Source organism: Sminthopsis crassicaudata, chromosome 3, assembly GCF_048593235.1.
Source record: "Sminthopsis crassicaudata isolate SCR6 chromosome 3, ASM4859323v1, whole genome shotgun sequence".
NCBI lineage: Eukaryota > Metazoa > Chordata > Mammalia > Dasyuromorphia > Dasyuridae > Sminthopsis > Sminthopsis crassicaudata.
Window position 1 is genome coordinate 12,650,296 of NC_133619.1, and position 24,620 is coordinate 12,674,915.

At 34.3% G+C, this 24,620-nt stretch overlaps 1 long non-coding RNA gene across 1 annotated transcript; it reads right to left on the reverse strand.

The window, feature by feature from the left end:
* Positions 1-442: 442 nt before the first annotated feature.
* Positions 443-22,683, reverse strand: LOC141564790 (uncharacterized). The gene is made up of 3 exons (XR_012488721.1): positions 22,595-22,683; positions 1,108-1,248; positions 443-554 (listed from the first exon to the last, which is right to left on the reverse strand). It is a non-coding gene; the product is annotated as an uncharacterized LOC141564790 (long non-coding RNA).
* Between the last annotated feature and the right edge of the window lie 1,937 nt (positions 22,684-24,620).

Here is a 24,620-nt window from a genome sequence, read left to right on the forward strand (position 1 = left end):
TCTGGACTCAGAAAAATCTGAACATGAATGTCAGAAGCTCCTGCTTAAAATCAGACCATTGGTTCTGCTTCTGGTCACTTGAATGACCTGTGCTGCATCCTATTAATTTGGGGAGATGGAGAGAAGTTGGTAAAATGTGTGGGTTTCCAGTCTCATGTTGACTTAATTAGTGACTGAAATTGCATTTATAAGCTAAGTCAAGAAGCCTTTATTAATTACTTATTCTGCTGCATTGAGGATCCAAAAAACAAAAACAAAAACCAAAACCAAAACCCAGTCCCTGCCCTCAAAGAACTTACTTTCTAATGGAATAGACAATGGTAAACAACTTGGTAAATATGTAGATATGAACAGAAAATGTTAGAAGTGAAAGAACTAATAGTGAGGGGATTGAGAAGGACTATGATTTGAACTGAGTCTTGAAGGCAGTCATGGAAGTTTTTGTGCCCAGCACTCCAGCCATGAGAAAGCAACCAAGGCAAAGACATCAGAATCGGAGATGGAGTGTCGTATCAGAGGAATTGCAAGAAGACCTGTGTTACTGGGATCCAGATCTATGGAACCAAAAAGAGAAAATAGGACACTTAGCATTGTTCAGATGCTATGGCTATGGTCAGGATATGTCATCCATTTCTCTTGTCATCACCCTCTATGGACAAACAATCATCCTCCAGGGAGATTTTGAAAGCAGATTCATCACCAGCTGCATTTCAACTCTGGTTCCAAGAGAGCAAATTATCCTGTGGTATTGTGTCAATACAAAGAAGGTTTGGAGATTTTCTGCTACCTAACCAGTAAATTTCAATGTATTTTAAAATTGTATTGCTTTGTAATCTCTAATATGGTAATCAAGTCCGAATTCATTTTGATCATCATGGGAAAATTGCACTTGGGGCTCCTCTCACTTCTTTATGTTTCTGAAACTTGTTCTGTGCTATAATCCAATTCAAAAGGGGCAACTTGACTTCTGGCTTTTGATCTTTGGATTAGCCAGACACATCTGTCACACATTTATGAATCAATGGCTATTCACTGTTGTAATAATGGCTGACAGTATATTTCATTTATTGATTTTTATTTAAAGTTAAATGTTATTCTTCAACTCACCCTGAAGCACTGGCTCATATTTTGTCCATCTTTTTATTCTCTGGGAAATATCTTGAGCAATGATAATGATGTCAGCAGTGACAACAATGATAATAAACCGTGTGCATCATCTTGAATTGTCAAATTTCAAATGATACAAAGCTGGGAAGAATAATTGTCATTGGATTAGAATACTATAAAACAATTAAGGACTAGAAATAACCTTAGAGAATATGTTTTTAACCCTCTCACTTTTTTAACAAGGAAATTGAGGTCAAGAGGAGTTAATTGTTCTCATGTTACTTAAACTGTGAGAGACACAAGATATGAAAGTGAATCCTTTGAATCCAAATCCCATGCTTTTTCCTCTCTATCACACTTTCCTCTGATTAAGATCCACAAAAACTCAACAGGTTATAATCTGAACTAAAGCCAATTAGATATGATTAATAAAGATTGATTTAAGGCCTTTAGTTTATAAAAATCAATTTCACTCACATGGCATAAGGAGGCAGAGTTCAGTTCAGTATAAGGAAAAATTTCTGCTCTCCAAAAGTGAATTAGGTTGCTTCCTATTAAGTAGTGTATCCCCTACTACCTAGTAGTATCCCTTAACTTACAAGTTTTCAACTAGATTTGGACTGCACCGTTCCTTCTTTGGTACTAAAGATGAGATTCTCATTCTTGGTATTGACATAAGATTGGATACCTCTGAAGTTACTTCCAAGTCTGCCACAATATGAGTCAATCACAATTTCATGCTGTTTTTGCCATTGTGTGTGAATTTAACATTATTCTTTCACTATCTATTTTATTATTGACATTGAAAAATCTGAAGTCATCCACTGCATCCCAGTTCATCATCAGTTGCCTTGACTTGTCTTGCCACTGAATTTTGATGACTCTGGAAGAGTCTGACTGAGGCTTATTATTTCATTCAACTTTGTTTTCCTTAAATCTAGTTCACACAGGAGTCAAGCTATCGACCTGTGATTCTGCTGGTCCTCTTCAAAAATGAAGGGCAAATGATGACAATAACAATATTCCTGCACATTTTTTAAAAAGTTCTCTTCCAATTTCATTTTTTCTAGGTAAAATTATTTAAAAATATTTTTGAAATCCATTGTCCCACAAGTCAGACAGTTATAGGATTACTTCCAAAAGACACCATTAAATTTTATATCATTTGACCACTTATCAATTGAGGAATGACTCATATTCTTATAGACTCGATAAAATTCTTCATACTTTGACCTTATAATCCCTGATACCTCATGCATTGTGGGCAACATTGATGGTACGGACTTTGCATGTGCTGTTTATCATTTAATAGGGTATACAAAATAGCTCAGTGTAGTAACTAGATAGTTATCCTTGCAGACAAGAAGACTTGTCAAGAAATAGCTCTAATGAACTCTCTCAGTACCATGGAAAGTTAATTAATATTGTAATACTCTCGGTACCCTTCTCAGTAGCCTTTAAGTTATAGGCAAATTGTCATTCTTAATTGGTGAAGGAAGTTTCTGCACCAAAAGTTCCCTGCACCAAAGACACTTGAAGTGTGTATATAAATGTATAATATTAAGCGTTTATATATGTATACATATATGTATGTGTGTGTGTTCTTATGGTATAATTTTTGCCTATGGCCTCTCTAGTAGAGCATATTGTCAGCCAAATGGTACCTATCACATCATGAGGGTTCAATAATTATTCATTGATAAGAATAATATCTGAACTTTATATATAATTTTAAGTTCTATGTAAATAAATGTAGAAATATATTTACATATGCATTTATGTGTGTGTTCTTATGGTATAATTTTTGCCTATGGCCTCTCTAGTAGAGCATATTGTCAGCCAAATGGTACCTATCACATCATTAGGGTTCAATGATTATTCACTGATAAGAATAATATCTGAACTTTATATATAATTTTAAGTTCTATGTAAATAAATGTAGAAATATATTTACATATGCATTTATTTGTGTGTCATATATAATATATGTATTTTTTGGAGAGAATGGGGGCGATAGAAGATATAGAAACAGAGACAGAAAGAAATAGAGAGATGGAGACAGAACTGTCATCTGGGATATTTCTGTAAATAATTATCATCATAAAACTGCATTGTAATTATTTGTACTTCTACCATAAAAGCAGACAACTGTGCAATTTTGAAATTACAAAAGCAATTCCTTAAGTAGTGATCATTTACTTTATATAAGGACTCTATTTTACGTAAGGATTTTTATAAGATAACTTTATTTTTTATTCCTTTGGTTTTTGGTGAGGCAATTGGGGATAAATGACTTGCCCAGTCACACAGCTGGTAAGTGTTATGTGTCTGAGGTCAGATTTGAATTCAGGTTCTCCTGAATCCAGATCTGATGGAATACCTCATAAGATAATTTTAAATAACAAGCTTTCCTAGTGCACTTAAAATATGATCTGATTTACAATTATTCAATTTACAAACTTCTTTCCAGGAATATAATTCTTTTTGCTCAAGAGAATTGCAGCTGTCCTATGGTGTCCTGAAGAGTTCCAGTTATTGTAATAGCACATAGTCCATTTTCCTTACAACATCCCTCTGAACAAAAATTGCTCCAAATAGAATTCTGAAATAATCAAGGAAAGGTTTCTAGGAAGGACCTTTCCAACTACAAAGAGCTCATTCATTTCTCTGGAATGACCACATCACAGTGGCTCCCATTTACCTTACTCACCTTGTATAAGACTTACTGTCTTTGATAATTTCAGTTCTGCATGCTATTACCCAATGAGTAGGGAAGGCAAAATTGGCCTTAACGTCAATAAAAATTCTGTTTGCCTCAGACACAAATAAACCCACTTGAATATCTCTTGGACTATTGATATTTTAAGTTACCTTGAGCATAAATTGTCTCTTTCTTATAGCACCTGAAAGTTTCAGACAATAAACAATGAGTTACATGACAGTATTTTTTCTGTCTTTAAAAAATTAGTTGTCATTGTTGGCATAGTCATTTCTGAAAGTCACTGGAGATAATTCATTTTTCCATAATTCAATGTCGTGTCTAGAAATTATTAAAGACAATTTAAGTGTTTTTCATAATAAAGTGAGACTTTGATCTTTTATGGCAAACACACGGTCAAACAAAAAGTGTTTAGCTTTGACTAAATTTAATGCTTCAAAGCTCAGTGATCCACTGACGTATCAGTGAATCACTGTTGCCAACATTCCTTTACTAACATCAATTTGCAATCCCGCCATCCCTGGTAAATTATCTTCATGAGTTACTGAGGCAAAAAAACAATTTATTACCTAATAGAAAAGTCTCTAGGGATAAACCTTATTTAACTTAATTAGGCTCATCTTCATGTGAGAGTTATATAGTCCTTCATTGAGACTGAATGTTTAAAAATGTTTTATGAATATGCTTTTCTTTTTTTAATTTTATTTATAATTTTTTGACATTATATATGCATGAGTAATTTTTTATAACATTATCCTTTTATTCATTTTTCCAAATTATCCCCTCCCTCCCTCTACTCCCTCCCCTAGATGACAGGCAATTCCATACATCTTACATGTGTTACAGTATAACCTAGATACAATATATGTGTGTAAATACCATTTTCTTGTTGCACATTAAGTATTAGATTCGAAGGTATAAGTAACCTGGGTAGATAGACAGTAGTGCTAACAGTTTACATTCACTTCCCAGTGTTTCTTCTCTGGGTGTAGTTGTTTCTGTATATCATTAATCAGCTGGAAGTGAGTTGGATCTTCTTTATGTTGAAGATATCCACTTCCATCAGAATACATCTTCATACAGCATTGAAGTGTACAGTGATCTTCTGGTTCTATTCATTTCACTCAGCATCAGTTGATGTAAGTCTCTCCAAGCCCCTCTGTATTCCTCCTGATGGTCATTTCTTACAGAGCAATAACATTCCATAACCTTCATATACCATAATTTACCCAACCATTCTCCAATGGATGGACATCCATTCATCTTCCAGTTTCTGGTCACTATGAAAAGAGTTGCCACAAACATTTTGGCACATACAGGTCCCTTTCCCCTCCTCAGTATTTCTTTGGGATATAAGCCCAATAGCAGCAATGCTGGATCAAAGGGTATGCACAGTTTGATAACTTTTTGGGAATGGTTGGATTCTTTCACAACTCCACCAACAATGTATTAGTGTCCCAGTTTTCCCACATCCCCTCCAACATTCATCATTATTTGTTCCTGTCATCTTAGCCAATCTGACAGGTGTGTAGTGGTATCTCAGAGTTGTCATAATTTGCATTTCTCTGATCAGTAGTGATTTGGAACACTCTTTCATGTGAGTGGATATAATTTCAATATCAACATCTGAGAATTGTCTGTTCATATCCTTTGACCATTTATCAATTGGAGAATGGTTTGATTTCTTATAAATTTATGCTTTTCTTTTAAAACCATCACAAGCACTTTCTGAGGAATCCTCTTTTTCAATGAAACTTATATCCTCCATTAGATGTTTACTCTTCAGAGAAAAGACTCTTAAGTGTACAGCATCTTAGAGCAGATATTATTTTTTCTCCTTTTTTTTTGTATCCTAGCTCTTTGCACAGAGCCCAAATCTGGTAAACACTTTGAAAGTTTTTATGGTTGGAAAAGAGATTGGTGATTAATAACAATCAAATAAAATAAATCAATACATTGTTCAATTAGGAAAATGTACTCCTTATTCCACACTTAATGTGGAGTATCTCTTTACAAAAGGTAGAAGGCAGTCTTAGCCATCAGTGTTTGAAGTGGAGACTTTTCACTGTGCTGCTCATAGCTCTGAAGTCTTGCAGTGATATTTTCTTTCCATTATTTTGATCATCAGATAAATTGTGATCTTGATTTTGTTTAGTTCATTCTGAATCAATTTATGCAAATTTTAAACTTCTCTGGATTCTTCTCATTCAGTTTTCCTTTTGGCTTAGTTTTATTAACACTATGCTTTTCTCATTTGTAAAATGGCATACAATAATAATCTTTACTCATAGGATTATTATGAGGATTAAATGATATGATGTAGACAACACACTTTATATATAAATCTCATATAAATGAGAGCTAGTGCGCTTTGAATCTTTGTCCTTTTGTTCAAAGTGATGAAGCTCCTGCTCCACTAAATAACCATTAGCTTTTCTTACCACAATGAGTTAATAGAGTGAGACTTGATATTCTAAGGACATGCCTCGTGTACTGGAATTAGCACAAATACTAAAAAGCAAATGGTAAATGTTTGGTGTGATCATTTATTCCACAGAAATTGGCAAATGAGGAGGTAGATTCAATATGGTAGAGAGAAACCAGGAAGTTGTCTAACCTCTCTCTTTTCCCTCGGAAACAACATTAAATCAATCCTCCAAATGGATTCTGGAGTGATGGAGTGAAACAATTTTCCATGTTAATATAACTTAGAATAACTTCAGGAAATGTCTGTCTCAGGTCAAAGGGGAGCACAACCCAATGCAGACAGTGTCCAGGAAAGACAAAGGGAGGTTCTTAGCCACAGCACAGATCAACAACTGATGTTCCTCAATCTTAACAGGCTAATGGAACAGCAGGCTAGCTTTGAGCTCCAGACTCAGCCCAGAAGGAAAATTGCCAGTTCTAGAACCCAGCACAAGAGACACAACAGAGATTACCAGTCATTTTACTATGGTGAGAAAGCTGCAAGCTCCTGAGGCCCTGGCATGGAAAGCCAGTCACCAAGCCTCTGTCCACTAGACAAAGAAGATTGGAACAGTGCCCCTGTTGCCACAGGAGCTGAGTTCAATTTTTTAAAATGAGCAAAAAACTAAAAAAAGAGCCTTGACCATATAAAATTACTACTGTGATAGGGAAAATTAAAATAAAAATACAGATAAGGATAACAATGGTAAAACACCTCCATGAAAAAAATCAAGTAAGAGAAAAATTGGGGGGAAATGAGAGTTATGTAGGAAAATTAAGGAATTTCTTGGAAAGAGAAGCCCCAAAATTGACTGAATAATACAAATTGGAAAGGAATTACATAAGTTAGTTAAAGAAGATTGTTTCTTAAAAATTAGAATTGGGTAAGTGAAATCTAATGACTATGAATATTGAGAACAAAATAAAATCAAAATAGTATTTTTTAAAAAAGAAGAAAATGCAGAAAAACAACTGATATAAAAAATAAATCCAGGAGAAAAAATTTTAAAATTATTAGACTATCTTAAATGATTAAAAATTACTCTGGACAGCATCTTTCAAGAAATTATCAAGATAAATATTCCTGATATCCTAGAAGTAGAGGGTAAAATAGTCCTTGAAGGATACCTCTAATTAATTCCTGAAAGAGAGCCCAAAATTATAACTCCAAGTAATATCATAGCCAAATTCCAGAATTAGCAGGTCAAGGAAGAAATTCAAATATCAAGGAACCACAATCAGAATTACATGGGACTCAGCAGCTTCTACATTGAAGGAACTTAGAATATGATCTTCTAAAAGGCAGCAGAGATTAGATTACAGTTAGGAATCAGCTACCCAGCAAAATTGAGCACAATTTTCCATGGGAGAAGATGGAATGAAATAGGAAATTTTAATAAAATAGGGGAATTTCAAAGTTTTCTGATGAAAAGATCAGAATGGAACAGAAAATTTGATCTTCAAGTATAAGACTGAAGACAGGCATAAAAAGGTAAACAGAAAAGAGAACAATATTATTCAATAAGATTAAACTATTTACATCCCTACATGAGAAGATGATACTTATAATTCTTAAGAACAGTTTTTCTATTAGGATAATTATAGGGAGTATACAAAGACAAAGGGTGTGAGTATGAGCTGAATTTGATATGATGATATAAATAAGTAATGAAAAAAGGATTTTAGTGGGAGAAGATGAAAGGGGGAGAAGAACAGAGTAAATTACATCACCTGAAGAGACACAAAAGATCTATTCTAAGAAGGAAAAAAGAGAAAGAATGAACACCATTTGGATCTTACTCTTATCAGATATGTCTCAAAGAGGGAATAACATACATAGTCTGTTGGGTATAAAAGTTTACCTTGCTATGTAGAGAAGTAGGAAGAAATAGTAGGAGGCAAAGGAAAATAAAAGGGGAGAGGGGGTTGATAGAAGAGAGGACAGAAGTATGAGGGAAAGGGAAAAAGAAAAGAGTGGGCTGATAGTAGGAAGGACAGATTGAGGGAGGTAGTGATCAGAAGCATTAGTGAGGAGGGACAGAGTGAAAGGAGAAAGAAAAGTATAAATGGAGGAATAGGATGGAGGAAAATAAAAAGTTAATAATCATAACTGTAAATGTGAATGGGATGAACTCTCCCATAAAATGAAAACAAATAGAAGAATGAATTAAAAAACAGAATCCTATAATATGTTGTTTACAAGAAATACATATAAAGCAGAGAGAAACACATACACACAGATACACATAGAGGCAAAATTTTATTATGATTTGAGTTTTCATTCACATATGCTTTCTCTTCAATGTTTCTAACTGATTGCTATTGTATACATTATATAGCTGTGACAATTTAAAATCATGTCCATATGGTACCAAAAGAATTATTTTTAAAAGCCTATTGGATATTATTGGAATAGCACTGGATTTGGAATTAGGGGACTTGGGCTTGAATTCTAGCACTGCTACATGATAGTGGGACTTTGGACAGATAAATTTATTTCTGTGGACCTCACTTTATTTTTGTATATTTACAAAATGAAAGTGTTGGATTACATGACCTTTAAAGTTTATTTTAATTAAAACCTATGAGGTAAAACTCAATCAATGATTCAATCAATGTTTTATATACAGATATCAAATCATTGTTTCATGGAATTAATTTGTATTTTTCCCTATAAAATTAATCCATGGGGCAGCTATGTAGTGCAGTAGATAGAGCACCAGCCTTGAATTCAAGAGGACCCGAGTTCAAATTTGATCTCAGACACTTAATACTTCCTAGCTGTGTGACCTTGGGCAAGTCACTTAACCCCAGCCTCAGGGGAAAAAAATAACTCATTATTTTGGCATTTCAGTGACATAGTCTATTTAGACTATTTAGTGATATAGTCTTTTCCCCTTAACTAGGAGGAGAAGACATAGAAACAGCTAGAATAAATGCTAAGACTATACATAAGTGCTGTCCCCAAGGCCAAATAATTCTACTAAAAGTTCTATGTTCATTCTTTCCTGGACCTGGGGTTTCTGAGACTTGGATTAAGGAAACACCAACTCTCCATTGAAGTCAGTAGTTGTTTTGCAGTTTCTAGTCTCTGAAAGCTGCTTAGAGTAGAGAGAGATTAAGTACCTGTCACAACAGTCAGTATTTGAAGTGATACAACTCTATATTCAAGCTGTCCTGGCTCTGAGGTAAGCTTTCTACTTTAATGCCTTTCTTTTGATGCTCTGTTATTGATAATTAGAAAGGAAAATGATTTGGGGGTTTGAGGGACTTTTTGGATAGAGTTCCTCTTCTTCCTCCTTTTCCTTTATCTCCTCTTGTTCAATCAGTTAGATATGTTGATCAAAGTAATTTTAGTGGAGTGCCTGGATACAAAAATGGATATATGTATGAATGTATGTATATGGCTGATCAATCTTTTTCATAAACCGCTCATCTCCTAATTGCCAAGTTACTTTGCTATTCTTGTTTAAAATACTCCTCACTTCTGATCTGGAGCAATTGGAATATTAATTTTTTAAACATTGGGTCATATAATCAATATTTCTGATTTATATAACATGTGATTAAAAAAATAATAACATGACTAATTTAGCTAAGACAGGATGTATAAGAAAATAGTAAAGGGAAGGTCATTGAGTCAGAATGGCCTGAATTCAAGTTCTATTTCTGAAACACATGAGCTATAGAATCATGGACAAATCATTAGTGCCCGAAGTCTTGAGGACTATCATTTACAGATGTATTGTTATTGTTTTTGTTGTCCAGCCATGTCCAGCTCCTCATATTCTTGGGGAGCACAGCAGGACCTTCAATCCTTCACTATTTCTTGCAGTCTGTTTAACATTTTTTTCCAAGATACCATCTTGTTATCTGCTGACCTTCTCTTTTATCTTCAGTCTTTCCCAACATCAGGGTCTTTTTTTTTTTGCCTTCTCAGAATAATGTTTTTAAATGCATAAAATAAAATACAAAGGGTTACAAAGAAAGTCAATTATAATGAAATGCAGTTATCAACATATTGACAAAAAAAATTCACAGTTGACAACTCCTGCTAGAAATATCTAGGAGAAGAGGTTCCATTAATGGGTGCTGTGAGAGGATTCCTATGGGCAGATATTGCAAGTGGACTTTATGAGTGTCCATTTAGGAAAAGATGCCAGGATTGCACATGACACTAAGAAGCACATCCTGGAGATTTTGAGGGAATAATGGCACTGCCATTCACTGGAAGAGGTACAATTTGCTTTGATTCTTCTTTCTTTCTTTTCTTTTCTTTCTTTCTTTCTTTTTTTTTTCTTTTTCTTTTTCTTTTTTTTTTTTTGGCTGAGGCAATTGGGGTTAAGTGACTTGCCGAGGGTCACTAGGACATGTGAAGTGTCTGAGAGCAGATTTGAACTCAGGTCCTCCTGACTTCAGGGCTGGTACCCTATCCACTGTATCACCTAGTTACCAGAATCTTTTTTTTTTTAATGAGTCCTGTCTTCTTATTTTATGGGTCAAAGTATTTGGCCTTAGAGTGAATACCCTGAATTAATTTCTCTGAAGCATTGACTGATTTTATCTCCTTGCTGTCCAAGGGAGTATCCAAAGTCTCCACTTATACTACAATTTATTCTGCAGAATTCAGTTTTATAATCCAACTACCACAACCATACATCAATAGTGAGAAAAAAAAAAACATGGCTTTGACCATATGGATCTTTGTTAGCAAGGTGATGTCTCTCTTTTTTAGTACACTATCCAGATTTTCCAAAGCTTTCCTTCCAAGGCACAAGAATCTTTTAATTTCAGGGTGTCAGTGATCTTTGAACCCAAGAATATAAAATCTGACACTGCTTCCATACCTTCTCCCTTTACTTGCCAGGAAGTGATGAGTCCAGTTGCAAAGATCTTAAGTTTTTGATATTAATCTTCAGGCCTGTTTTATGTTCTTCTTCTTTCACCTTCATTAAGAGGTTTCTTAATTCCTTTCCACTTCCTGCCATCATAATAATATCTGCATATCTGAGATTGTTGATATTTCTCCCAGAAGCCTTAATTACAGCTTTTGATTTATTCAAGCTGGCATTCTGCATGATGTTATTCTGCATATTAATTAAATAAATACTGTGATGATATATAGCTTTTTCAAATTATTTTCTAATCAAAGAAATCGGTTGTTTGAAGTTGTTTCTTGGTCTACAAACATGTTCTTCAGGAAACAAATAAGAAGAACTGGTGTTTTTTGGTGATCCATCCAGTCAAAGTCTTTAGTATAGTCAATGAAGCAGAAGTAGATATTTTTTTAGAATTCCCTTATTTTTTCATAATCCAGCAGGAAATTGGTTTCTATTTCCTCTGTCTCTACAAAAACTAGCCTGCTCTTCTGATAATTCTCAATTTACTGAACTGAAGTCTAATTCGAAGAATCTTAAGGATAATTTTGCTGATTTATAAACAGTTCTATTTTTGGACAATTAGAACATTCTTTAGCATTGCCCTTCTTTAGAACTGGGATATAAACTGATCTTTTCCAATCTAGTGGCCACTGTTTGCTGGAATATTGAATGTAGCACATTAACAGTCTCATCTTTTAGGGTTTTAACTAGCTCAGTGGGAATTCTCTCACTTCCACTAGCCTTATTGTTAGCAATGTTTCATAAGGCCCACTTGGTTTCATTCTTCAGGTTGTCATGCTCTAGAACCACGATATAATTATTGGTGATGTTCAGATCTTTCTTGCATAGTTCTTTTGGGTATTATTGCCACCTTCTTTGTTGTTACATTTCTACCATTTTTGCCTTTTTTCATGTGCATTCTATATGGAACTTTCTCTTGATAGCTTGAATTTTCTTGAAAAGACTGATTGTCTTTCCCATTATCTTGTTTTCTTCTATTTCTTTGCATTGCTCATTTAAGAATGAACCCCTGAGGCTGGGGTTAAGTGACTTGCCCAGGGTCACACAGCTAGGAAGTGTTAAGTGTCTGAGACCAGATTTGAACTCAGGTCCTCCTGACTTCAGGGCTGGTGCTCTATCTACTGTGCCATCTAACTTCCCCATGAACAAATCTTATATCTATGGAATTTTTCATTCCTTTTCTCCTTCCTCTTTTGCTTTCATTTTTTCTTCTTCAGATCTTTGTAAAGCCTCATTAGACAGTAGTTTTGCTTTCTTGCTTTTCTTTTTCTTTGAAATATTTTGTTGTTGTTGCTACTTCTTATATAATATTGAGAACTATGGTCCATAGTTCTTCAGATATTCTTTCTACCAGATCTAATCCTTTAAATCCATTCATCGGCTTCCCTTTATATTCATTAGGGGTCATTGGAAAAGAAGTTTGAAAAAGCATACATATATCATCTGTTAGTTTCCCAGGCTTCCTTTAATATAAGTAGAATTTTTCAATAAGAAGCCCATGACCTGAGCCACAGTCAGCTCCAGCTGGCTTTGCTTGCAAAGTATATAATCAATTTAATCTCTGTGTTGACAACCTGGTGACATCCATGTATTGAGTTGCTTTTTGGGTTGTTGAAAAAGAGTGTTTGTGCTTGACTATATCTAGCTTACCTTGATTCAGAGATCTTACATTTCAGGTTCCTATTCAATATTGATCTTTACAACATCAGGCTTTCCTTTCATCACCAGATGGATCTGTAGCTGAGCTTCCTTTCCATTTTGACCCAGATGCTTCAGGAGTACTGGAACTACTTGTAGCCATCCTCGGCTCTTCTCCAGTAGCCTTTTGGACACCTTCTGACTTGAAAGACTCATCTTCCAATATCATCTCTTTCATCATTTTAGTAGTATCTTCCAAGGGATTTTTTCAGCAAAGATACTAGAATAGTTTGTTATTTCCTTCACCTTTTGTGAAGGGCCACCTTTTGTTAGAACTCTCTACTATAACCATATTTGATCCAATGAACAGGATAGTCAGAATGTAGGAAGTTGAAGCAGTGGCCTCAAAAACTAAAAAAAAAAGTTCTGGCTTTCTGTGCAATTGCATTTATTCCTAAGAAAACAGTATCTGTTTGTAAATCTTTTGCCTAGCCTTAGAGGAAAACAAGATACTAACTAAATTGATTTACACAGAAACTAAGACAACTTTGGGCCCTCTGACTCTTACAGTGGAGGCCCATAGGTAATCTTTCTAAAAAAAGTACTGGAAAGCTTTTGAGCAGATCCCTATTTCATCTACTGGAATGAAGAAATATATTCAGTGTCTTGGAATACTCTTTCGCAAAGGAATTTTTCTTTAATCCCCTTGGTTCAGGTGGAATGAAGAAATATTCTTTCAGAGGAAAAGCATATTCAAAGCAGATTTCACTGCAGCTCCAAATGAAAGAAACTCCACAGGCTCTTGCTATTGCAATACATTGAATCCAATGACAAGACAGTGATGTGAAGGTGGACGTTAATGTGTACTAGTGAAGGGCATTTCTAATAACAATAGATAAAAAAAATCTGTCTTCTATTATAATCTCTAGGGCCATCCAGATGCCTTTACAAGATAGTCATTGCTGGTGGCTGTTTAGGCTTAATTATTCTATTCGTTCTTAGATACTAACAACTTAATTTGATTTTTCAAAAAACCTCAAGCAAATGACATTGCATCATTGAATGATTTGGAGGTATCGAGGGGACCCAGAGGGTAAAACATTGGGCCTAGACTTTAAAAGACTGAATTCAAGCCAGGCCTCAGATACTATTTGTTTGATCCTGGCCAGGTCACTAAATCTCTTTTTGCTTTAATCAACTAGAGAAGGAAATGGCAAACTACTTCAGTATCCTTGACAGGAAAATCCCACATGGTATCATAAAGAGTCAAACATGACTAAACCACTGAACCACAACAGTGAATAAGAAGGACCTTGGAGTCAGGTAGAACTCCTTTGGTTTAAGGATTATTTGCCAAGAGTCTAGAAAATGTCATCTTAAAATTATCCTAAATATCAGCTTAATGAGTTGATTTGAGATTCTTAAAATACATAACATAACAAATGGAAAAAATGGAAAGGTCAGTCAGTCCAAGAGTATTCATCAAGTGCTGATTATGTACCAAACACTGTGCTAAAGATTGGAAATACAAATACAAAGAGGAAAAACAATTTCTTCCCTTAAGGAGGTTAGTTTCTAAGGGGAAAGGTACATAAAAGTATTCTGAAAATTATGGTGAGGTAATGAGGAATGAAGGTACCAAGCAAAGGGACATGGTAGAAAAAGGCTAGAATATAGTCTTGTGAGAAATGAAGGTATAATAGCTAGGCAAGAAGTACAACATAGATAAGTTGGAGAGTATCCAGAAAGGGAGAGCAGTGGAAATACTTGGATTTATTTCATAGGAGGATAAGTTGAAAGAAATAGGAATGGCCAACTGATGCTGTGTGAAATGAATAGAACCAGAAGATCGCTGTACACTTCAACAACAATACTGTATGAGGATGTATTCTGATGGAAGTGGAAATCTTCAACATAAAGAAGATCCAACTCACTTCCAGTTGATCAGTGATGGACAGAAACAACTACACCCAGAGAAGGAACACTGGGAAGTGAATGTAAATTGTTAGCACTACTGTCTATCTACCCAGGTTACTTATACCTTTGGAATCTAATACTTAACGTGCAACAAGAAAATGGTATTTACACACATATATTGTATCTAGGTTATATTGTAACACATGTAAAATGTATGGGATTGCCTGTCATCTAGGGGAGGGAGTAGAGGGAGGGAGGGGATAATTTGGAAAAATGAATACAAGGGATAATGTTATAAAAAATTACTCATGCATATGTAATGTCAAAAAAATTTATAAATAAAATTAAAAAAATAAATAGGGATGGCATGGTGGGTAGTGTGTTAGATTTGGAAGTCAGCAAAACTGCAGTTGAAATTATATTTCATCTATTTACTAGCTACATGACCCTGGACAGATTATCTAACCTCTCTGAATCTGAAATTCCTAATCAGAAAAAGTAGAAATAATAATAGTATCTCATGGGGATGCTGAGAAGATTAAATCAGTTAATTTTGCATTGCATTTTGTGAACCCTAAAATTCTACATAAAATGCCAGTTATGATTATCATATTTAGTCTTGAGAGGATAAAATTGAGGAAGCATAGAGAGTGTCTTCAATTATCTGAAGGACTCTCATGCAGATCACAAATTATATTCTTTCTGTCTTGGAAGACAGAACTAGCTACAAAGGGTATAAGTTACAAAGAGTGAATATTCCCTAACAGTGAAAACTGACTTCATGAAGAGTAGATTGCTCTTAGCAAGATAGGGATCCCTCTCTTTGGAAATCCTTAAATAATGGCTGAATGACCCCTTGTCAAGTACTTAGAAGAGGGGAGTCTTGTTCAAATAGGAGTTGGACCAGATGGACGTTGAGATCCCTTGCACTTTTGATAATCAGTGATTCTGAGTGTGCTTCTGGAAAATCAATGTGTCAAGCTGATAGCGTGGCTAAAAAGGTAAATTTATGCATTCTGAAACATGCTTGCACTTGGCATTCATTATTCCATATTAGATTATAAGCCTCATGGGAGCTGAGGGCACATCAGATATTGTTTAGATCAGCTAGCATTTAGGGTTATAAGCTTGGAATAACAATGAAAGAACATCAGCTTGGAAAAGAGAATGAATTAATTTAGATAAGCAGAACCAGAATTTCTGAACTTTAGTCAACACAAAGCAGAATTTGCTTCCTATAGAAAAGTAGAACAAAATCAAAATTGAAATCTATGGGGTTTTCTCTTTTGCAGTAAAAAGGGGAGAGCTAAGAATTATATTTAATTAAAATACATTGCTCATCTTGTTCAAACTGCAGGAAGAAAGTCTTACTGAATATCTCTACTGTCAGTGCTTAGAGTATATTTGTTCCTCATCAACTCTCCATGTTGGAATTTTTAGCTTCATTCAAGACTTGGTTTATACACCATCTCCAGGGTTGGGCTTTCCTGATCCCCCTAGATAGTGTTTTCTCTTTCTCCTTTAACTGGAAAACTTAGAGTCAGCTAGGTGGATACTGTGACTAGAGCACTGGTATTGGAATCAGGAAGACCTCCATCCAAATCTGGGCTCAGATATTAAATAGCTATGTCTCCTTGCACAAGTCATTCTGCTTGCCTCAGTTTCTTCAACTGTAAAATATGGATTATAAGCAAATGTACTTCAAAGGATTGCTATTTTAGAGCAAATCAAATAATATTTTTGAAAATAGTTAGTTACACTTCTTTAGTAGATGCTATAGAAATGCTTATTCCCTTCCTGAAATTAATTTGAAATCATTTTGCACATACATTGTATTTCCTTTAATTTATACATTAATGTCCCTGCAGTAGAATGTAAACACCTCAGTGGTAGCGTCCATTTTCCCCTTAGTCTTTATATCCCCTCCAGAATTTCTGAGACTTTGAAAGTCACAAATTCCTGGAAGTATTCCATCCAAATTCTTCTAAACCTAAAACACTAACTCACACATAGTAGGCACTTAAGAAATATATGTTGAGTTGAAGTGAACTTCATAGGAAATTCAGGTATGGCTTGGACAGGATGACTTTCAGGTCCCTTATAACTTGGAGAATCTATGAGTTATGAGTGGTGGCTGAATTATCTAGACAGCAAAATGACATTTTGTCATAGAGGGACCCATTTATCTACAACAAATTTTAGACAAAATATTATCTCTCTGTTCTTCAAGAATTTTTTGTTTCCTAACTCTTCACAGATTTATTTTTTAATACTTTGTCCAAAAATACTCACAATCTTTATATCCCACCTCAATATCCCACATTAGATATGTGCTAGTAAATGTTTAACATTGACTCTATGAAAAAGATGTACTTATGATTAACATTTTCCATTTAGTCTACATTATTGACATTTTCCTCCATCACTTTCTTCACATCTAAACTAAAATGATAGATCAAGGCCAGAATTGTTTGCTTTTCTGATTTCCAATGTACAAATATTACCAATGGAAATGTCATGATTGGTTATCCTGAGCTTGTTAGGTTGATTCCAGAATACTCTTGCCGCTCAATCACTTGAATGGATGATCTCAGTCTTGCCCTCAGCTTATGCATAACATTTTCTGGGTGACCTCTTGAGAATTATTCTGTGTCTGCCTCAAGGTTTCCATAATAACTGGTGTATTTTGCCTTTGCCTTAGGTGACACATGATAATATTATCTGAAATCCCCCAAACAGAACTTGCAACTTCAAGGCCAGTATTCCTGCCATAATTAATTTCCAACATTGGGAGCTTCAGAGACTGCTGAGCCAAAACAACAGGTAGCTCAGGCTTCTAATTAGTTACCCTACAGAATATAGGAAATATTGAAAATTACAAATTTTTGGAAGCTTCCCAATGTCCTCCTTGAAATATGTATCTAGTAAATAGTGGAACTTCTGGGGGCAAGTCACATGCCAGTGATTTTATTAGCATAATTCCAAATTTGTTTCCAAAATGGTTATGTCACATCATAGCTCTATCAACAGCATATTAGTGCGTCTATTTTACTCCAACCCCTCAAGCAACATAACTATTCCTGTATTTTGTCATATTTGCCAATTTGATGGGTGCAAATTTCATGGTTGCTTTGGTTTGTGTTTCTTTTATAATCAATAAATTGAAGTATCCTTCACATAGTTATAACAATTTGATCTTTTGACAAGTAGGGAGTTCTTTTGTCAATTTAAATAGCATTTATTAAGTGCCTATTATTTTCAAGGCACTGTGCTAAGTCCTGGGGATAAAAAATTAGGAAAAAAAAAGACATTCCTTGCCTTCAAAAGCTTGCAATCTAATGCACAAGATAGCTTACAAGTGGGAAGGCATAGGAAATAACCACCAGGACATAACTGATCCATGATACTCAGTGAAGTCTTGGAAAATCTGTTGCTCTGCCCTTCAGCCCCTCTGATTAGAGAGAAAAAACCACTGGGAAAGTTGAGAAGATGTTGAGTTTCAAATCTAAGATGGTCTGCATGGTTATGATATTTCAGGTAATAAGCTTGTTTTGGAGGAGGCATGATGTCCCAAGCAGAAACACTGATGGAAAATAGTTAAATTTTTGAAATATTACCAAATGAGATAAAATTTATAAAATGTTTAATATAGTGTCTGGCATATAACAGTACTACATAAATGTTATTGCTATTATTTATTAAGTAATTTTTTTAGGGTTTTAGAATACTGGTAATTGTGTTTCATCATTTCTGATTCTTTCTTGTTTAGACTGTTTTTTGATTCATTTGTTTGTTTTTAAGGTTTATTTATAATACATAATATTATACATATAATACAATATAATATATAACATAAGTAAGTTTTATAATATAATATGATGCCTGAAATAGAATATAACATAATATGATATGTGATGCCTGAAATAGAATATAGCATAATATGATATAATATGATGCCTGAAAGTGCTATACAGCCCTTAATTTCTGCCATTTTCATTATTTCCCTTAAAATTCTAGATTTTTTTTTCTAAATGGATTTTCAAAAATAATTTTTGTTGAATTCTATAAATTATTTTTAATGGCTTGACTGGTATAGCATTAACACCACAAATTAATTTTGGTAGTCTTGTCATTTTTATTTTATTGGCCTAACAATGAACACTGGACATATTTTTATAAAACTTTTTATTTTCAAAACACACATAGTTTTCAACATTCATCCTTTCAAAAACTTGTGTTCCAAATGTTTATGTCTCTCTCTTCCCCTGTATCTTCCACTAAACTGCAAAAATCCAAATAAATGTTTGATATGTGCAATTCTTCTATACATATTTCTACAATCATCATGCTGCATAAGAAAAATCATATCAGAAAGAGAAAAATGAGAAAGAAAACAAAATGCAAACAAACAAAAAAAGTGAAAATACTATGTTGTGATCTAACTTAGTTACCACAATTCACTCTCTGGGTGCATATGGCTTTCTTTATCACAAGACCATTGGAACTGGCCTGAATCACCTTGCTATTGAAAAGAGACATGTCATTCAGAATTGATCATTGTATAGCCTTGTTGCTGTGTACAATGTTCTCTTGGTTCTACTCACTTCACTTATGGATGCATATTTTTAAGGATATAATTTCCCCTAAAGTATTGCTTTAGCATTCCAGAAACTTATTTGTTTAATAATTATTATGTATGCTGTTCATACAATTATAGAAGGGAAAGGAAAGGGGAGGGGAATTAACATTCATATAGTTTGTATATGAATGTTAATGTGCCATATGTTGATCTCAATGTTATTCAACATTTCATTAAATCTCTCCATTTGAGTATATGTCTTTTGTTATGCTCTTTAACAAATAATTATTATTTTTATTGTATTATGACTGGCAAAGATGTATTTGCAATTTCTGCTTTAAAAAAGAAAAGCATTTATTTGCAATGTTTCTGAACTAGTACATGGTCACTTTTTTTTGGATAAGTTTCATATGGTACAGAAAAGTGAATTTATATTTTCTGGTCCTTTTTGGTAAATATTATAAGTTTTTTTTCTTTTAGCTTTAGCTTCCCACTCCCTCCAGAAATCTGCTTCAATTCTACATATTCTCCTGTTCATTTTTTGGTTAGATTCAAATGAGAGACAAAGAGAGATTCACACACACACATACATACACACACACACATCTCCTGAAATAATTTTGTCACTATATTTTCTCATTACAATTAAGTTTTAATTTGTTGATTTAGTTGTTAAGACATTTGGAAAATATAAGTTTAATACCAATATTGGCTCATTTGCAATGATGCCTTTCTGCATAATCCAATTTCCTTGTTAATATCAATATTGGGCCTTTTTTTTGGCTTTCTCTAATAGCATGACTGTGACTTTTACTTTTCTTTTGATTTATGTGATACAATTTTGTTCCCTCTTCTCCTATTTATTGAGTATATGTCTTTGTTTTTAAATGTTACTTTTAAGCAAAAGCTTCTGATTATTCAATAAATTCCTTTTTCATTTTATGGGATTGTTTAGCCCATTCACATTTAGAGTTACAAATTAAGTGTATATATTCCTCCCAGTTTAGATCTACTAGAGGTTTTTTTTTAATTAGGATTTTTTGATACTTCTTATTTTAAAAAAGCACTATTTTTGTCTCCAGCTTTTTTGTTCTTAATCTTTGTTAAAGCAACCCTCCCAACAGGTTCTCTTCCATTTACCATAACACCTCTTTGCCATCTTTCTCCTTACTTTGGTTGAGTTTTCTTTTCCCTTTCCCTTTACTGGTTATCTAATTCTTCACTCTTTGTTTCCCTTTCAGTCAGATAGTTAATAAAAATTCTTCTTCTCCTAGTTTCTTTTGTTTTTCATGGAATTCAATGGAATCATGGAAAGCTTCTAAATTACCTAATTTTAATTCCCTCTCATAAAGTTATTTTATTACAATTGAAATCTTGGCCCCTCTTCCATTTTTTCTATTGTGTCTTATTTTTAAAGGTGCCAATTCCTGCAGATAATACAGAATAGAACCATTGCTCTATGGTAGATATTTCCTGTGTCCTGTACTGTGTGGTCCAAATCTATCTCTTTTCTTCCCCATGGTCATTTTGTTTTCTATTTATTATGAAACATTGCTTTTGGATTTTTGCTTTCACATCTTTTTGGATGTAAATTCCCCCAAGAACTAATTTCCTTTCTTCTGAGGCAGAATTTTACCCATAATGGCACAGGAGTCTCTCAGAAGCAGTGGTCTCTCTGACCTGGAAACCCTTGTAGATTATGCACATTTCAGTCTCTGGAGATGGGATAATTCATTCTATTATTATTTCTTATTTTGGTAGCTGTAATTATTTTTAAAGTTTCCCCTAGGTTAATAATATTCTGATAATAAGTATTTACACCCTCAAATATATTGTATACTATGTATTTCTTTTTGAATTTTTGGTCACCTTTCTTTTGTGAGTTTAATTGAAAAAATATATATGTATAAATTTAAAAATTGTTAAATATCATTATGATTTGTCTCTTTATCCATTATACAATCCCTTTATCTGATCTTTTGATATTTGGGGGGTTGAATTAAACTTTACCTGATCTTTGTTCTACCACTTTTGCTATTTAAAAAATATTCATAATTGAAAGAGATATTTTAGGTTAATCTTAATCTAAATTTGAGTTAATCTATGGATTTTCAAAATTAATTGCATTTAATTGATATTGTTCATTAACTTTAGTTCCCACATCCATTCTGTAATCATTTTCTTTCAATAAGAGAAGTGAAATAATTTACCTTTAATATAAGAAGTTATTAATTTTTATTTGGATTCTGGCATTTCCGCCCATTTTTCTTAGTGTTGTCTAAAGGGAAAGAGAACAGTCTTTTTCTTCTGTAATTTTTTTAAATTAATAACACTATATGCTAAACCAAGCTAAATTTGCCTTATATTCTCCTAACTCTTAATGATTGAACTTGCTTTTGTAAGACAAGACTTTTTCTTCTGAGATTTAATTCTATTCAACAACAAATATATATGTATACATACACAGATATGTACACACACATATATATATATATAATGTATCTCTATCTTTCTAACAATCTTCTATCCTTCCTTCATCTCTCTCTCTCTCACACACACACACATACATACACACACACATGCAGAGAGAGAGAGAAAGAGAGAGAAAGAGAGGGAGGAAGGGAGGGAAGGAGGAAGGGAGGGAGGGAGACAGAGAGAGAGAGAGAGAGAGAGAGAGAGAGAGAGAGAGAGAGAGAGAGAGAGAGAGAGAGAGAGAGAGAGAGAGAGCAAAACTTTCATATTTAAGATACTGCAGTTTTCATCAGATTTAAGCCTTTGTAGCTACTCTGCAATATTTGGGAGATATCTGTCAAACTAACACATCTACTATTTTTTTTCAGGCACTACTTAATAAAAGCAATAAAACATGCCTGTCCCACTTAATCATATCCACAGCAAAAGATTATTACTTTACAGACAACATAGTTATTAACCATGCAACAACTCCTACACAGTTTATTGAAAAGATAGCATACTTCAGCCATTTGATAGTAGGCTATTGGAATTGGCTTTTCTGTCTATTGTCCCAATTCTTCATATTTTCATGGTCAGTATAGAAAGTGTTGTCTTCTAGTAGTAGATTCTCTTCTTCATGTCACATCAAAAGCATGTATGCAAATTTTACTTTAAGAAAAATTGGAAAACCCACACATATGTATCCTCCCAACCATAGTAGACTATAAATTCTCTGAGGGAAGGAAATGCTTTTGTTTTTTCTCAGTAGAACAGTGCCTGTCACATACTAGGACTTATTAAATTCTTACTTACCTGAGCAAGATTGAATAGGTGCCATGAAGGAAGCTGTGTGATCCTGGGTAAGTCACTTAATTTTTTTGGCCTCAGTTTTCTCTTCTGTGAAAGGAGCTGGGGAAATAAATGACAAACCAATCCATATTCTTTGCCAAGAAAACTACAAATAAGATAAAAAAGAATCAGACATGAGTGAAAAGCAAGTGAACATATGGCTAACTGGAAACTGAGGTGCTAGTTGCTGAGCTCCTTAAAATTAGGAAAACATACTCGAAGGAGACTTGAGCTAATGGCAGTAGAGAAAAACCCACTCAGTGCTTCTAGGAGGAGATGGAGCCTTCTTCTCCTGAGAGAGTGGAGGGAGCCAAAGTGTACATGCTACATTGGATTTTTTTATTTTATTTTTTATTATAGATCTTTATGTACAAAACATGGGTAATTTTCAACATTGCCCCTTGCAAAAACTTCTGTTCCAACTTTTCCCCTCCTTCCCCCGCCCTCTCCTCTAGATGGCAGGGAGTCCCACACATGTTAAATATGTTAAAGTAAATGTTAAATGCAATGTATGTATACATATTTATAGTTATCTTGTTGCATAGGAAAGATTGGATTTAGAAAGAAGGTAAAAATAACCTTGGAAGAGAAAAACAAAAATGCAAGCAAACAGTAACAGAAAGAGTGGAAATGTTATTCTGTGGTCCATACTCATTTCCCAGTGTTCTTTCTCTGGGTGCTACGTTGGATTTTAAGGAGACTTTTGACTTTTTAGAACTCACAAGGTCACAGGTTTCATTCTTACGGTCAACGAACTCCCTGAATCATGCTAAAGTAAGGAGCAGGAGGCTGAAGCAAACAGGCCTTTGACAACAGTTCCACAACCAAGTAAAAAGTCTCTCATTCAACATGTGGTGGCAACCATAGCCAGATGGAGAATGACCAAGTGTACTGCCTAGTCCCACTTAAACACCTCCCTCACACATGATCACAATTCTTGTGAAGCGGCCCCCTAGCCTCTTTCAGGGGGAGAGACATCTCAGGATATCTGGACACAGGCTGGAGTTTCAATACAAATGGAGAGGGCCCAAGATTCTGAAGATGTGAAATTGAAATCATGTGTTGCCTCTGTGATGCTAGATAATTATTTTCTCTCCTTTGAGCTTCTTTCCTTATCTAGAAAGTGGTGTGTGTGTGTGTGTGTGTGTGTGTGTGTGTGTGTGTGTGTGTGTATGTGCGTGTATGTGTCTATATGTGTAATGTCAAAGGTTCCTTTCCTGTGTAAATAGTAATTGAACAATAATCACAGCTCCAAATTATTATGAAGTAGTACTTATTGAATAAATGCTTTCTTGGAAAAAAAAACACTTTAAGCAGCCTAAAGTCCTGGACTACAAATACAAAAGTGGGACCAAACCTGTCTTCAAGGAACTTCCACTCTAAAGGGAGAATACAACCCGCAAGAGGGAGTGCTGGTCAGAGAAATTTTCATCTGGAGAGTCAAAGGTTTATGAAGAGATTCACAAGGTAGTCAGTTGACTTGCCTTTGGCACAGCACAATGGTGATAATTTTATTCTGCTTATCAAAAATGGCCAGATTGAGATGTCTCCACTCTAAAGGTACTTCCTCATGATCTTGCTCAGGTCTTACTTAAAGGTTTATTTAGCAACACATCCCTTCTTCTTTTAATAAGTCTCCATGATTAGGTGGGGCCATATTAAAATTTATAATTTGTTTCCTTTTCTCTACTACTTAGGTGGTATTTTTCATGTGAGTTTAAAAGCTTGGAAAATGCCCTCCATTTTCCTCCAATTATCTTTCATCCCCCAGGAATCAATGGGGAAGGTTTAGTCAAGTTTCTCTGTATTATTTCCCTCATTACCTTAGTCAGAGGATGACCTGGGAAAGTCAAGCATTTTCTAGCAACGCTGCTTTTCCAAAGGAAAAAAAATGTCTACTTAAACCATAAATATCTGTTGAATTAACACAGCCACAGAGTGAATAGTAGAATGCTTTCCCAACTCTCATAGTGTGACTTCTAGATTGGTC